The sequence below is a fragment of the Bos indicus genome, chromosome 18 (genome assembly GCF_029378745.1).
Source record: "Bos indicus isolate NIAB-ARS_2022 breed Sahiwal x Tharparkar chromosome 18, NIAB-ARS_B.indTharparkar_mat_pri_1.0, whole genome shotgun sequence".
NCBI lineage: Eukaryota > Metazoa > Chordata > Mammalia > Artiodactyla > Bovidae > Bos > Bos indicus.
The window spans coordinates 26,050,149-26,065,650 of record NC_091777.1 but is presented as its reverse complement, the minus strand read 5'-3'; positions in this window follow the sequence as shown (position 1 = coordinate 26,065,650).

Below are 15,502 nucleotides of genomic sequence, written 5' to 3'. Positions count from 1 at the left end.
AAGCTTGAGTTCCGGATCCCGCTGCTTTCTGTTTGGCTGTGTGTCTTCTGGCTAGCTCCTGCCCCTCTCTGGGCTTTCGTTTCCTTATCTGTGAAAGGCAGACAGTAGCAGCTGGATTCTCCCAACAGAAGATGGCTTCACTGTTGGTGTTATTTTTTTGGCTCTCCTTATGCTCTCCATCCCCTCCCGAGACCCTAGCTCCCGGTTGGCATGGGGGCCCACCAGCCATCCTGGACACCCCTCTGGGACAGTGGGTGCTGAGACGGAGACAGAGACAGCGCCCAGGAACCAGCTGCAGCTCTCAGCCCGCTCCCCGCCTCCCCCACCACCACTCAACTCCTCTGTCTACTAATTGTAGGGTTGCAAGCAGCCAGCTGCCTCCCAGGCCCCAGGCGGGTGCCTCCCAATGGATCAAGGGCTCCCTGGAAAGCCTCCCAGCTCCCCACCAGCCCTACAGACCCAGCTGCACAGGAGTGGTCTCCATGGTGCTCAGACTCCCCTCTCCTGCTCTGGGAGGGGGCCAGGAGAGGTGTAAATGTGAAGCCTTTCTCAGCCTTTCTCATTTCCCAGGCTCCCCCCACGTCAGAGAGGCACATCCTGGGCCCACCGCCCCAACTCACGAACTAGCCATGGGGTTCAGTGAGTGGGAGGGAATTTGCTGCCAATGGAGGAGACAGAGGTTCAATCCCTGACCTGGGAAGATTCCACACGCCACAGAGCAACTAAGCCCCTGCTCTACAACTGCTGAGCCTGTGCTCTAGAGCCCAGGAGCCACGACTTCTAAGTCCACAATTAGAGAAAGGCCAGAGCAGCAATGAAGACCCAGCGCAGCCAAAAATAAATAAATAAAATTATTTTTTTAAAAAAAGAACTAGCCATGGCTCTCCACTGCTGGACAGATAAAGTCTTGTTCTACATCCTGACCCGTGGGTGGGGGAGGTTCAGACATGCCCTTAAGTACATTCCCCAGCGGCCTTGGTCTCACGGCCCTGTTGCTCCAGGATAAAGTCCTGACAGGCCCCTCTTTTCTGCCCCCACTGGCTTCCACAGCGTCTTCTCCATATCTGCCCCACGGCCGGAGTGCCGATGGCGCGGTCAGACAGGTTGATGGCTCCTCAGTGACTGCAGCGGTCTGCTCGCACGAGGACCTCAAGCTCTGAAGGCCGGGGCCCCGCCTGTGGAAATCTCCTTCTCCCACCCGCCTTCCCCAGGAAAGGAGTGTGAGTATCATTCAAAGCACAAGCATCACCTCCAGAAGTGGACAATGGCAAGATGAGGAATCCGAGGCCCAGAGAGGGAAGGAACCAGCCAGTAAATCACAGAGCCAGGATTCGAATCCAGACAGCTCCAAAGACCAGGTACTCTCGGCTAACAGCCCTCAGCCCAGATCTGGGCCCAGTTCAAAGCAGAGGCTCTGTGCATGTTCGGGGGCAGAGGGCAGCGGGGGAGTGTAAGATAATAATGGTGTGACCACTGTCGCCAAGCCCTCTTCCTTTTCGATCACTCAAGACTTTCTCCTCCAGCACCTGACTTGATAACTTGATGCTCTAACTTAGGCCAGTCAGATTTGGGGACCTCTTTACACAGATGAATTAAACTGAGGTCCAGAGAGCCAAGTGGTGTATGCAAGGGCACCCAGCAACTGTGTCCTTGGAATCTCCAGGTTATTGTGATAGGGTCATAATCCTTCCCTGGTGGCTCAGCTGGTAAAGAATCCGCCTGCAATGTTGGAGACCTAGGTTCGATCCCTGAGTTGGGAAGATCCCCTGGAGAAGGGAAAGGCTACCCTCTCCAGTATGCTGGCCTGGAGAATTCCAAGGGCTATACAGTCCACAGGGTTGCAAAGACTGAGTGACTTTCACACATTAACCTCCGTTATAATAAGAAAGCAGTCAAGGGGCTTCCTTGGTGGCTCAGTGGTAAAGAATCCATCTGCTAATGTAGAAGACACGGGTTCAGTCCCTGGTCTGGGAAGATCCCACGTGTGGGGCAACTAAGCCCGTGCATTGCAACTACTGAGCCCTCACATCTAGAGCCTGTGTTCCACAACAAGAGAAGCCGCCACAGTGAGAAGCCCGAGCAGCACAATCAAGAGTAGCCCCTTCTCCCAGCAAATACAGAAGAGGCCACCCAGCAATGAAGACCCAGCACAGCCAAAAATGAACAAATAAAATAATTTTTTAAAAAAAGAAAGCAGTCAATGAGATGTGGATTCACCTATACCACTAACTAAGCACCACCTACCTGAGCCTCAGTTGCCACGTATGTCATATGGGGTGCTGTAGGAGTTAGAAAGGACACTTGTCAAGCCCCGGCATGGGCTTTGGGATCCAGCGGTATTGCTGTTTGTCCACCTTTGTCCAAGGACTCCCACCACCGTATCTGTGTGGGAGACCAGTTGTCCGGGCAGGAAGAGTGAGTGCACTTGTGCATACTGGGGTGGGAGTCTCTGTCCGAGACCCATCCCTGCCTTTCTGCACCACCCCACCCAGCCACACTCGGTTGTCTCTGCTGTCCATCGCATCTCAGAAACCTCCACCTGGTCACCCACCCAGTTGCCCAGTTGCCCAAGGTATCTTAATTCCAGGATGGAATGGGTTTTGAGCAGTAGCACTGAGAGAGCAAAGCACCTTTGTCTGCTCTTGGACCACCACCCACTCCCCACCAACCCACTCCCTGGGTTGATAAGCTGGAGTTAGGAGTGTAACAAAATTCCTTGGGAATTTGTCTGGTGGGAGTCCCTTATCAGATAAAATTAATCTGATCGCCCAATCCCCAAGGGGTAAACTGAGGGAGCTATCAAGCTAAGGGGAAGGGTTAGAAAAAAGCCACACCAAGCATTCTGCCTCTACTACCTCTTTCAATGCTCCTGACAGCCCAGTGAGGGGACCACCGGTATCATCCCACCTTACAGGTGAGGAAAACCGAGGTTGAGACCCCTGGTGGCTTCCTGAATCCAGGCCACTGCTGCCTAGCAAGGATGCCACTTACCACTGTGCCAGCGGCTCCTGGTGCACTTTAAATATAGCTCAGGCCCCTTCCCTGGCTTCCAGGGCCTCTGCAAGTCAGGATGGTATCTGTCTGCCCAGCTTCCTCTACGACCCTCTCCCCCTCACTCGCTATTCTAGCCCACACCAACTTCCTTTCTACTCCTCCAAAACCCCAAGTTCGTGCCTGCCCCGGGGCCTCCAGGCGTGCTCTTCCTTCCGCCTTCACATACTCTCCTGGCTTCACTAGCTACACAGAGAGTCCCTCTCCTGTGCCCATTAACCTCCTTCTCAGTCCCATGACATTGATTTTTCCAGATGGCTTCTCCTTCTGTAATTACCGATGTACTCACCTGGCTGGTGCTGACTTGCTAGCCTGTGAGTTCCCTAAGGGCTAGGATCAGGTTCTTATGAGTCACTTTGGTCCCCCCGCTCTGCCAAGCACCTATGCCTGCTGCAGAGCAGGAGCTCGCTGAGCCTTTGGTGAATGAATGAGTGAATGGGTGAACAAATGAATGAATGACCATCCATGCTCCCTCCCAGGCCCCTGCTCTGGGCTCCCCAAGGCCAGTCCCAGAGGTTCAGGTCGGTCAAAAGCAGCAAAGAGATGAAGTTATAAACCAGGGCTGGCAAATGAGCTGTGCAAAGTTTTTTTAGAGGAAACTCAGAGATGCAGTGCTATTAAAAATTGATATTTCAATGAGATAATCCCTCTCTTAGGCTTTTAATTGATTGTCTAAAAAGCCTTCCTCTGTTGTTGTGCTTCTTTATTTGCAGGGACCATTAATTTTTTTATGGACGATCAAACCCGGATACAGTGGAAGGGCCACCACATGGCTGATTCAGAAACAGTAACCAAGGTACCAGGGACACACACCTGGAGGTCAACCGGGAGAGGCGACGTGGCCATGGAGCTGGCCTTAGTTCTGGATCTGTGGCAGGGGTAGGGGGGAGAGGAAGCTCCTGCATGTCTGGGACACAGAAACAAACACACACACACACACACACACCTGCCCAGGTCCCCAGGCCCAGTAGACAGGCTAAGGGGAGGGAGGTGGAACCGGAGGTGAGGACCCCAAGGGCATGGGCAATGGCTGTGAGGGGAAGCCTTGCTCTGGGAGTTGGGACCTTTAGTGGGTGGCCAGTTCCCCACCATTCCAGGCCTCTGTTCCCCCATCTGTCCCTTGCAGGACAAGCAAGAGCAGGTGAGTGGAAGTTGGAACCTCTCACTTCTGCTGCTTAATATCTCTGGGCCTCTGTTTCCTCATCTGTCCAGTACAGGTGTTGCTGGCACCTGGTTTGAGGTAGGGACACTGAGGAAGGGCTGCTGGTGCTCACATTGTTGTTAATATCTCTCTCTTTAAAAAAATTTTTTTTAAATTATTTTTATTATGCCAGGTCTTGGTTGCTGCACACAGAGTCTTTAGTTGCAGCATGTGGGATCTAGTTCCCTGACCAGGGATCGAACCTGGGACCCCTGCATTGGGAGCACAGAGTCTTAGCTGCTAGACCACCAGGGCAGTCCCTATTGTTAATCTCAGCATCCTTCTCCTGGCCCTCAAATCCATGCCCTTCATCCCTGAGGGTGACCTTGCCCACCTCCTTCCTCCTCCCCCTGGGATGGCTTTGAATCAGCCTCCCTGCTCTGCTGCAAGGCTTGAGGCTGAAGAGGTGTTCTGTGCATGCCTCTCTACCAGGCCTCTGGCCGCGTCTGCTTCTCTCTGGACCCCATCCATCCACTCCCTCAGCCTGACAGGCAACCCCAATGAGGTCCCAAGGGATCCCCGGCTGCAGCAGCCACAAGCCAAGGCTGGGCTGGGCTGGGCTGGGCTGGCCCCTGGCCCTTTCTTAACTGCCCTGCCCACAAGACGGCCTCCCTCCTTCTTCTCTGCTGCTCCATTCCCCTGGCACCTCTTCTGGAAAAGAGAGGCTGGCCACATAGGGTCAGATTCCTGGGCATGTGGCCAGTGCAGTCACACAAAGTCTCCACACTTTGAAGGACCCCATGCTTAGTTTAATGTCTTAAAATTACTCATAATTTTGCAAGGAGTCTCACATTTTCATTTTACACCAGGCCCCAAAGTTATGTAGCCAGTGTTGCTGTCAAGGCTCAGATCTGCTTCAGGAAATAGCCAGAGGGTGGGTCCTCAGGGACCCTAGAGCCCCTGCCTCTAGCCATCCCCAGCACCCCCACATCTTCCCCTCCCCACTTTCCCTAGATCCTCCAGCTCAGTGGCTCCCATCGCCTCACTGCAGGGGTTCTGAGTAGGGAATGACTTCTCCAGCCATCTCTTTGGGAGAGGACTCTTGGGAAGGGTCTTGGCAGAAAGCAAAGTCTTCCTCAAATCCTTATGTTCCGCCCCGCCACCCCCGCCAGACTGGAACCACTTTTAAGTGGAAGCACAGAGGCCACAGGACAGATGAGACACAAATTCATTTCAACGATCTGTGGAATTCATAATAGCCTTCACTCAATATGGTCTTCTTTTTTCCCCAGGCAGCGGATATTAAAGGTACAACTGCTTTGACCTTCTAGGCGTTGGTGAGGTTTCCTCCAGCAATGTGCATCCTCAGATGGTCAAAGTGTAGAAATCCCCACAGAGCAAATGCTGGCCAAATGCTACTAAAACAAAGACAGGTCATTTTTTAGAAACCTCACTTAAGGAAGGCTGTAAGTATGTGTAATATAGAGAAGCATGGGTACAAATATTTAGCCACAGAGCACTCATTGTGGCATTGTTTACAAAAGCAAAAATAGAGACAACTAAACAGCTGGACGGTCAGGGGCTGGGGAAGTAAATGATAGTCCTTTTCTCCAGGGGCATGCTAGACAGTCAGCAAGGTGACGCTTGCTAAAGAAGAGGGAGTAAGTGAAAAATCAGATTTGAAGACCCTGATGCTGGGAAAGATTGAGGGCAGGAGGAGAAGAGGACGACAGAGGTTGAGCTGGTTAGGTAGCATCACGGACTCAGTCGGCATGAATCTGAGCAAACTCCAGGAGATGACGAAGGACAGGAAAGCCTGACGTGCTGCAGTCCTTGGGGTCGAAAAGAGTCGGACACGACTGAGCGACTGAACAACAAGAGCAAAATACACTGCAGTCTTGGTTTCCTCTCTGTTTGTGTAGAAGAATCAAACCCACAACGGTAGTGCTGTTGTTTTCCTTTTCTATCCCTGATTCTCCTGGCGGCCAATCACCAAGGAATCAGGTTATCCCAGACTTTCTGAGGATGTCTTGCCACCACCTCTCTTATTACCCAAGCTAGACCACCTTTCTCCTGTACAACTTGCCTTCACTTTCTGTCCTGCTCCCCACAATTCCTTTGACTCGCCCCCATGGCTTCTCTATAGGGCAATCAGGACTTTTCCAAAATGAAAATTGGATCCTATCCTGTTCTCTGTTTAAAACTTTTGACTATCTCCTCGTTACTGTTATTTTTGAGGAACCTCAATACTGTTTTCCAGATGTGTGTGTACTAAGTTGCTTCAGTCATGTCTAATTCTTTTTGACTCCATGGACTGCAGCCTACCAGGCTCCTCTGTCCATGGAATTTTCCAGGCAAGAGTACCGGAGAGGGTTACCATGCCCTTCTCCAGGGGATCTTCCTAACCCAGGGATCAAACCCAGGTCTCCTGCATTGAAGGCAGATTCTTTACCACTAGCACCACCTGGGAAGCCCCATTTTCCATAGTAACTATATCATCTTACACTCCTGCCAATGATGTACAAGGGTTTGTTTTTTTTCTTCACATCCTTGCCGACACTTGTTTTCTTTTGACTCTTAATAACGGTTGTTCTTTTTTTTTAATTAATTTTTGACCGCATCCTATAGCGTGTGGGATCTTAGTTCTCCCACCAGGGATCGAACCCACATCCCTGGCATTGAAAGGCAGAGTCTTAACCACTGGACCATCAGGGAAGTCTTTCCCTGCTACTCTTAAAATGGAGACCAAACCCTTGAACTGGCCGTCAAGACTCTGCACACAGCCAGCCTCACTGAGCAGCATGTGTCCCCATCTCCCTGGGCGTTCCAGCCACCCAGGCATCCTCCCACGCACCTAGACAGGCAGGCTGTCTTCTGCCACAGGGCCTTTGCACATGCCATTCCCCCAGCTCAGAACACTCTGCCATCCCTCTCCACCTAGAGAACTCACCCTTTTACTTTCACCTTAAGAATCACTTCATCTGTTAAAAGCCTCCCCAGGCAGGTCAGGAGCTCACCATAGGTTTTCCAGCACCCTATAGTCCCTTTCTCTCCCACTCTCTCCTCATATCTTGTACCTGCAACTATGGAATTCTTAGATCAATGCCTACCACTTAAAAAAAAGAAAATCAATTCATTTGGTTGCACCTGGTCTCGGTTGTGACATGCAGGATTCTTTAGTTGCAGCACATAACTCTTAGTTGCAGAGTGCAGCTCTAGTTCTCCAAGCAGGGATTGAACTCAGGCCCCCTGCGTTGGGAGTGTCCCAGCCCCTGTCACTTTTCCTAGACTATGAACTCCTCAGAGGCAGGCTGTTCTTGTTGACCACGGTGTCCCCATTGCCCAGCGCCTGGCACAGAGTTAAGTGCTCAGATGTTTGTTGAATGAATCAGTGAGGGAGGGGAAGCTGGGCTGAGCCTGCAGCCTCCTTTTACTGCTGGCTGGCATGCCTGTCCAGGGTATAGCATGTCAGTCCTGATAGTAGCATATGACATGTGTGCTCAGGAAGGCAGCCCAGAGAGAGAGCTGTCTTGGAGAGGGGCTCGCATTGGGAGGTGGGGCTGGAATGTCATCTTCCTAAAAGCGGCTCTCCACATCCATCGGAAATGGCCCCTGGCCCAGTCTCCTTGGGAGGAAGCAGAGGGAGCAGGGGGGCCCCATCTCCTTCCTCTCCACCCCTCCTGGCTTGTCCCCTTTGATGTGAAGGTTCCTGGGAAGGCTGGTTTGTGTCACTGACCAGCGGGGGGAGGGAGACCATTCAGGGAGACCGTTCAGGGCCTTGTCTTGAGTGGCAAACTGGCCCAGACCTCAGTGTTCCGGCCAGTGGAGGGGCCCGGGACTCTTACAGATGCCAGCCACTCACCAACAACATCTGAAAAGAACTCACCAATCTGATGATTGCTGTGAGGTTGCCTGAGGTTCTGGGGCCTCCTCCCAGCTCCGGATTCCTTCTCCTCTGGCTCTGCCTTTGGCTCTGTCAAACCTGCCCTTTTCCCAGGAGCAGAACTGGGGGTGTGGGAGGAGTGAAGATTTTGCTAGAGGTTCCCCGGGAAACCAGCATGGACAAGGATCCCCATCCTTCTAGGTTATGTCAAGGCCCCAAGACACAGAGACTACACGGTCTCTCGTTCAAGTCCTGCCATGGCCATGTCATCTTAGACAAATTCATTTGGGTCTCAGTTTTTCTACCTGTGAAATGAGGACTGCGATATCTACTCAGGATTGTTGCAGTGAGGTTCAACAAGCTCCCGGTGTGGACTCACCCCACCACGACAAGTAGAATGATGGCAGTGACACCCCACAAAACACCCCTAACCACCCTGGGGTCATGCTACACAGAAGCGAGTCTCAGTTCGTTGTTTTTTTTTTTTTTTTTTTATCCTCTGCCAGTTTCAAGAAAGAGGTCTCAGACAGGTGGTAGCGTGGGTTAGCACTTCTCTAACACTTGCTAAACTCCTTTAACAAAAGCCTTGGAGCAAGCTTTCCAGGCAGGTGAGGTTAGCTAGCACACATTGAATGCATTTATTTTATTTTCCAGGTATTTCCTTTATGTAGTTTGCTCTTGAAGCAAAGAGAAAATTGTGAGGTGATTGAAAGAAAGGCATTGAGCAAATAATAGCACAGGAGACACTTGAATCTGGGAAAAATCACAAAGTGGCTGGAGTGGCTGGGGTTTGGGAAATACTGTTCTAGCAGGGTGAAAGCACTTTAGGTGAAAATCTTCAAAAACTCTCAAGTGATATACAAACAAGGGGTGTGGGCGAGGGACCAGAAGAGTCAACACCAGAGAACAGCTCTGAGTTTCCTGAGAGTAAATCTCAGGCCTGAGTATATTATTACTGATTCAGAAACAGGAGCGTGTGGGCCTCCTCTACTCTGTACACCAAGCACCGAGGAAGATGTTTCCACTGATGTGGTTTTATCTAGCTCTCATTATTCCCATTTCCGGGGGAGGAAATTGAGGCTCCAAATCATGAAGGGTCTTGCAGCACAGCTAGGAGCTCCCATGCTTCCCAGTCTCTGTCCTGAGTGAGGATTTTCAAGTACTGGCTCCCAGCGGCATGCTTGGGTGAGGTCCTGAAGTCTGGGCTGCACCCAGGAGGCAATATATACCTGGTGTGTGTTTAGTCACTCAGTCATATCCGACTCTTTTGCAGGTCCATGGACTGTAGCCCACCAGGCTCCTCTGTCCATGGGGTTCTCCAGGCAAGAATACTGGAATGGGTTTCCATTTCCTGCTCCAGGGGATCTTCCCAACCCGGGGATCTAACTTCATCTCCTGTGTGGTTGTCCAGAGGCAGCCTGAGGGTGCCAGGCCGTGCCCTTGCTGTCCTCTTTCCTGGGAAAGCGGGCCCCCGCCCCTGGCCCACCTGGCCAGCTCTCCCTGGCTGCTCTGTGCTGGCTGCAGTGACCCCCTGGGGCAGAGGAAGACGGGCCCTCTCCATGCACTGTCTCTGTTTCTGAGCCTCACCTGCTCCTCCTGCTTCACTCTTGATTCAGTGAGTGGCCTGCGTGCCTGGCCCTCATCCCCACCCCTGTGTGTGTCCAATGTGGGGTCACATGGCTTTGGATCAACCTCTTGGGGCTTCAAATAACCCTCTTCTCTTCAAATGTTGGGAGATTCAGGGAAATGCAAAATTCAGTCTATGGCTCAAAATAGGGCTTTCCTGTGGCCAAAAATTTGGGCCCTATAGAAAATTTAGGAAAAAATTTCTACCCCTGTAGAAAATTTAGGAAACAGGCAAAAAGAAAGAAAGAAATGATGTGGATTACTAACCAGCCTGTTTGGGGTACACCCCACAGGCAGGGTCCTCTTCCAGGAACTCCGAATATATTTCCTCATAGCTCATTGTCCCCACTTTACAGATGATAAAACAGAGGCACAGAGAGGCTAGGTAAGTTGCCCAGTTGGTGAAACCAGGGCTTGAACCAGGTGGTTTGGTTCTGGAGCCTACGTGCTTAAGACACTGCCCTTGTCTGCCTGGAGCCCTCCTGTCTTTAGGAGGACAGCCTCTCGGATGGGCCAGAGGGAAGTGGAGGAACAAAGCTGAATTCGCACAGCCGACTCCTTGTCCCTTATTCATGGTCTCAGTTTGCCCAGACACCACATCCTTACTGGAGGTACTGGCTGCCCGGTCTTCATCATTCCCTCATTCCCTCCCAGCTGAGACGTCTGGGAGGGAGCTGGGGCAGGGGCGTGGGGGTGGGGTGTGTTAAAGAAGGCAACAGGAATGCTGGTGCCTGTGCTTGGACCCTGGGCACACAGGTGTTGCTATCACAGCTCTTGGACTTAACCATTTGCTGCCCAGAGAATGCCCAGCTTTTACTCCATCACACTCCATTGCCACTGTTTGGGATCACATCCCTCCCCCTAGACAAATCAGTCATGAGCCTGTGCCCAGAGCAACTGAAAGCCTGGAGTGTGCTCAAGTGAGAAGCAAAGCCAGTCTACCCACCTACAAAGTGTGTTGGCTATAGAAAGAAAATGTGAGAAAATAAAATCGGCCTGCCCAGTGGGGCTGAGTGGCGCCACTGCTCAGCAGGCTTGAGCCTCAAGGACTTGATAAAGCAAATACAGCTGGAGCCCAGGAGACTCCCCCAACCCCATCTTGGGCCTCTTAGGCCCAGCATCAATGCTGGATTAAAACTGGGGCTGGGAACCCCGGCCATGAGCTGGAGAGCCAAACCCACCTGGCACCATCCTCATTTAACCTCCTCTAGCTGGTGCTGGAAGATGGAGGGGCCATTCACCTGTAAATTGGGGGGCATTCCTTGTCCCACCCGTGATTTTAAAAGGAGAGTGGTGGGATTTCTCTGGTGGTCCAATGGCTAAGACTCTGTGCTCCCAATGCAGGTTCAATCCCCGGTAGGGGAACTAGATCCCACATGCTGCAACTAAGACCTGGCGCAGCCAAATAAATAAATAAAATGAGGGTGCTGAGGTTCTGGGAAGGGAGATAATTTGCCAGTGGCCTCACAGACAGACATCTCCAGTCTCCACTGAAGGTTTTCCTGGTAATCCACAGCACCTTAACCTCCCCTGTGCTGTGCTGTTCTTAGTTGCTCAGTTGTATCTGACTCTTTGCGACCCCATGGACTGTAGCCCACCAGGCTCCTGTGTCCATGGGATTCCCCAGGCAAGAATACTGGAGTTGGTTGCCACGCCCTCCTCCAGGGGATCTTCCCAACCCAGGGATTAAGCCCAGGTCTCCCGAATTGCAAGTGGATTCTTTCCCATCTGAGCCACGAGGGAGGCCCAAGAATACTAGAGTAGGTAGCCTACCCCTTCTCCAGAGGAGCGTCCCGACCCAGGAATTGAACCGGGGTCTCCTGCATTGCAGGTGAATTCTTTGCCAGCTGAGCTACCAGGAAAGCCCTAACTTCCCCTATCCCCAGTTATACCCGGGAGTTAAATGAAAACATACTGTGGGCAACCTCTGAGTTCAAATGTAGAAACTGGCTCTTAGGAAGACTTTTCAGAGTAGTGTTTTATGCATACTTGATTTTCGGTAGCACATGAATGAAATAGTTCCATGCTTTAAGATATAGTGTATATGTATGTATAAAATATGTTATATTGTGGGGGGAGTGTATGTGTATGAAATCACATAATATGTACTCCCTAATTCTGGTTTCATTTATTTTCACTCAGAGTAATTATTTTGCAATTCATCCATGTTGTTGCATATAGAATATTTCTTTGTTTTAATTGTTGTTGTATTTCACTGTATGTATTTATCTGTACAATTAGTAAAAAATGCAAACTAATATATAGTAAAAGAAATCAAAGCAATGATCGTCCATGGACTGATGAGGGTGGGGGAGGGGTAAAGGAGACACGAGAGGGAAGGAGGAAACTATGGAAGGATGAGGATGTTCATTATCAGGGTTGTACTGATAGGTGTACCTACATAAACCCTTGCCACACTGTACATTTTTAAAATAATTGTATTACTTATTTATTTTGGGCTCTGCTGGGTCTTCTTTGCTGCACGGGCTTTTCTCTCCTTGTGGCAAGCAGGCCTACCATCTAGTTGCCGTGCGTGGGTTTTTTACTGCGGTGGCTTCTCTTGTTGCAGAGCATGGGCTCTAGGGCACAGGCTCAATAGTTGTGGCACGAGGGCTTGGTTGCTCCGTGTGGCATGTGGGATCTTCCCCAACCAGGGATCTAAGCTGTGTCTCCTGCACTGGGAGGCAGACTCCTATCCACTGAACCACCAAGGAAACCCCACACTCTACATTTTAAATATGGATTGGAAGACTCAACATCGTAAAAATGTCCGTTCTCCCCAAACTGATCAAATTTGAAGGTAATTTCTATCAGAGTCCTAGCAAGATTTTCTGTAGCTATAGACAAGATCGAGCTTCCCTGGTGGCTCAGATAGTAAAGAATCTACCTGCCAATGCAGGAGAGCCAGGTTCAATCTCTGGGTCAGGAAGATTCCCTGGAGAAGGGAATAACTACCCACTCCAATATTCTTGCCTGGGAAATCCCATGAACAGAGAAGCCTACGGGGCTACACAGTCCATGGGGTCACAAAGAGTCAGACATGATTGAGCAACTAACGCTTTCACTTTCATAGATAAGATTATTCTAAAATATGTAAAGGCAAAGGAGATAAAATAGCTAAAACAGTTTTCAAAAAGAATAAAGTGAGAGGACTCAGTTTACCTGATTCTCAAGACTTATTGCGTAGCTTCAGTAATCAAGCCTTTGTGCTATTAGCCAAGAAACAGACACATAAATCAACAGAACAGAACAGAGAACTCACAATGGATCCAACTGATTTTTTATAAAGTTGTAAAAAGAATTCAATGGCATAAAGAGAAGGAGACTTTTCAACAAATGGTACTGCAACAACTGGACATCCATGGGTCAAAGGGGGTGGGGAAACACCATATCAACCCAAGACTCATATGTTCTACAAAATTTAACTCAAAGTGGATCACAGACTTAAAGGTAAAACATAAAATGATCTAACTTTTAGAGTAAAACACAGGAAAAAGTCTTTATGATCAAGGGCTAAGCGAACAGTTCTTAGACTTGGCACTGAAAGCACAATTTATAAAAGGAAAAACTGATAATTTGGACATCACTGAAATTAAATTTTACTTTGTGAAAGACCGTTTTAAGTGGATGAAAAGACAAGCTACAGACTGGGAGAAAATACTTGTAGACCACGTATTTACAAATATGTGGACAAGGACTAGTATCTAGAATATATAAAGAACTCTCAGAACTCAACATTAAAAAAGCAAATTTTCAAATTAGAACATGGGCGAAAGACATGAAGATTTCACTGAAGAAGATACACAGATGGCAGATAAGCACACGAACATATTTTCAACATTAGTCAGTAGAGAAATGCAAAGTAAAACCACAACGAGATATCCCTATACACTTATCAGAATGACTTGAAAAAGAGCGATAACAAATGGTGGCAAGGATGTGAAGAGATGAGGTCACCAAATTATACATTGCCAGTGGGGATGCAAAATGGTACAGCCGCTACAGAAAGCAGTGCAGCAATTTAAACTAAACATACAATTGCCATAAGACCCAGAAGTTGCGCTCCTAGGCATTCGTCCCAGAGCAGTAAAGATTTATATTCACACAAAAACCTATACATGAATGATGATAGCAGCTTTATTCATCACAGGCAAAAACTGGACCAGACATCCTTCAATGGGTGTGCAAACAAACGAACTGCAACACATCCATGCCATGGAATATTATTTGGCAATGAAAAAGACAAATATTAATACAGGAAACAGCTTGGATGGTTCCCCAAAGAATTACACTGAGTTTAAAAAAAAAAAAAAAAAGCCAGTCCCCAAAGATTACATACTTACAATTCTGATTTTACGACATTCTGGAAAGGACGAAAGTACAGAAATAGAGAACAGATTAGTGGTTGCCAGGGTTAGAGGGGGTAAGGTGGGAAGGGAAGTGGGTTTGGCTATAAAAGCCCAGCAGGGAGGATCTTGTGTGATGGAAACGTTCTGTGCCTTGAACATGCTAGTTGTGATACTGTTCTCAGTTTTGCAAGATATCATGAAGCTAGGTAAAGGCACATGAATTCTCTCCATAACTTATAACTGCATGTGAATCTTCAAATATCTCAAAATAAAAAAGTTTAATTTAAAAAAATTAGGTGACAGTACTGCAGACAGAGAGTGCACTGGGGAAAAATTAAGAGAATGAGAGAAGGAAGAAGTTTGAGAAGCCCTACTCTAGAAAAGATGCTTTTTTATTATGAAAACTCTCTTGGTGGTTATTGTTGGCCAAAACTCCTCCAAAGGTTTTTTATTGTTTAGTCACTCAGCTGTGTTTGACTCTTGTGACCCCATGGACTCCTCCAGTCTCCTCTATGCATGGGATTTCCCAGGCAAGAATACTGGAGTGGGTTGCCATTTCCTTCTCCAGGGGATCTTCCCAACCCAGGGGTTGAACCCACATCTCTTGCATTGCCAGGTTCTTAACCACTGAGCCACCAGGGAAGACCCCTCCAAAGGTTACTGGTGGTAAAAAGAGTTTGCTGTGATGAATCAAGTGCTGGAAGCTTTACGAGCTGTGGTTTGAAGCAAAGCAGGTAGGGTCAAGTTTGAAAGATTCATAGGGAGGTCAGGAGGTCGAGACCCAGGCCAGCTTAGCTGGCAAGGACAAGATGAGCGTGGTCCCCTCCTTCCCCTGGCATCGAGGGACTGGTTAGCTCAGGACCAGGGTGGAGGCTGCTAGGAGCCCTTGAGGCTCCCTTGGTGGCCACTGGCATGAGAGTGACCACCCTAGGAAGTATTCAGGGGAAGGGAAGCAGCCCCCTAAGAAGTCCTGTGCGCCAGATTTAGACTGAGGCCCAGTGATTAGAAGGCAGAGGCATGCGATCCCTGAGTGAGTGCTGTGGTTCTTGGACCCTCGGTGCCTTGGGCTCTCCGCTCAGAGAAAACCTGGTCAAAGGTTAGACTGGGAAGCATTTACATGTTTAAGGGTTTCAGCTGTTCAGGTGTGGCCTCTTGTTTTGTTTCGTGTACTTGGTGTAAAGCAGTGTTTAATGCGCATCAGAGTCACCTAGGGGCTTGTTAAAACGCAGATTTCTGGGCACTAAGCCTAGACATCCTGATTTCACAGGTCTGGGCTGGGGTAGGGAATTTGCTTTTCTAACAAGTTTCAAAGTGATACGGATGCTGACCCTTCACTCTGCAAACCACTGGTGTTAAAGGGTGCAGACCAGAAAACCAGAGGGGTGACAGAGTCCCACCCCTGGGGAGGCCCTAGGCGACCTACGCATGCTTGCCTGGCACAGCTTATGCGGG